The 1623-nt window shown below is 47.8% G+C and overlaps 1 non-coding gene across 1 annotated transcript; it reads left to right on the forward strand.

Moving 5' to 3' along the window:
* The first annotated feature begins 312 nt into the window (after nucleotides 1-312).
* Nucleotides 313-387, forward strand: Trnas-cga (transfer RNA serine (anticodon CGA)). Its single transcript has one exon. It is a non-coding gene; the product is annotated as a tRNA-Ser (tRNA).
* Nucleotides 388-1623: the final 1236 nt, after the last annotated feature.

The following is a 1623-nucleotide window of genomic DNA, read 5'->3' on the forward strand; positions in this document are numbered from 1 at the left end:
TTGCACAACTAGCACTCCTGAAAGAAAGGATATTGCGGAGACATGGCTTAGCCACAGCCTGGGGGATGTTTCCAGAATGAGATTTTCACTCTGCAGCGGAGTGTGCGCTGATATGAAACTTCCTGGCAGATTAAAACTGTGTGCCTGACCGAGACTCGAACTCGGGACCTTTGCCTTTCGCGGGCAAGTGCTCTACCAACTGAGCTACCGAAGCACGACTCACGCCCGGTCTCACAGCTTTACTTCTGCCAGTATCTCGTCTCCTACCTTCCAAACTGGCAGAAGTAAAGCTGTGAGACCGGGCATGAGTCGTGCTTCGGTAGCTCAGTTGGTAGAGCACTTGCCCGCGAAAGGCAAAGGTCCCGAGTTCGAGTCTCGGTCGGGCAAACAGTTTTAATCTGCCAGGAAGTTTCATATCAGCGCACACTCCGCTGCAGAGTGAAAATCTCATTCTGGAAACATCTGGTGGCAGTTTGTATGATTATATCGTGAATTAGACACAGAACGGGGAAATAGCAATTGGTTGTTATAATTTTGGACACCGTAGTACTTCCGGGGTCCCAGAGAGTACATTCAATTATTATGAAATATATCGAGCCACTGGAAAGTACTTTTGAAATGCAGTATCAACTCTATAAGATTACTGTGCCTGTCCAGGTTGAGGATTTCTAGCCACTATCAAATATACACAAATCGTCGCCACAGTATAACTGCGTGTATCGGACGTAGACGGAACATAGCTACACCAACAGCAAATTCATCAGCCACAGGTTAGCATACCTTCAAACTGCTCATCTCAGTAGACTCCCAATAACCCAGTGTATGCATGCCACATGAACACTCAGCTCTCAAATCGCAGTCTAGCTGCCGAGCCATGGCTTTCCTCCTCGGCACCCCGATAACTTTGACGCTATCCATAATCACTTTGTGCTTGCGTGCGGCCAAGTAGAAACAAAGCAGGTCTCAACTCGAGGGCCGGTCGCCGAGCAACAACTTCCCACCTGGTGATTGCACTGATCCCCACTGTTCACTAACAACGGAAAGGCCACAGACACGGCCGACCGCTCGGCTCGTATTTGGCAGGTCGCTTGTACACAATATAAAATGAAGGACTCCAATATAGTTTGGGTCAACAATATTCCGTTTTTGATAAAACTACCTCTAAAGTTCATGACGCGCAATCATCTCAGAATTGTCGAGATCGACAGATAACTGAAAATGTTCAATTGTGTGTGAATTCTTAAGGGACCAAACTGCTGAGGTCATCGGTCCCTAAGCTAACTAACTTAAACTAACTTACGCGAAGGACAACAAAAACACCCATGCCCGAGCGAGTACTCGAACTTCCGACGGGGGCAGCCGCCTGGACCATGGCAAGACGCCTGAGACCACGCGGCTAGATAATTGAAAATCAAGTTATATGGAACCCGCAAACGCATATTTTCCTAGAAATCGAGGAAAGAAACTTTTTCCATTGCCACATACGTATCCATAAGGTAGGCGCTCTTAAACGAAAGCGCCGGTGGCGCAGCGAGCAAGTCAAGACAAGCGAATATCAACGACTACTTCCTTACATCCTTCACGAGTTTTGGAAGATCGCGGATGGCCTCTCGGAATGAGCTC

The sequence above is a fragment of the Schistocerca cancellata genome, chromosome 9 (genome assembly GCF_023864275.1).
Source record: "Schistocerca cancellata isolate TAMUIC-IGC-003103 chromosome 9, iqSchCanc2.1, whole genome shotgun sequence".
NCBI classification, from domain to species: domain Eukaryota; kingdom Metazoa; phylum Arthropoda; class Insecta; order Orthoptera; family Acrididae; genus Schistocerca; species Schistocerca cancellata.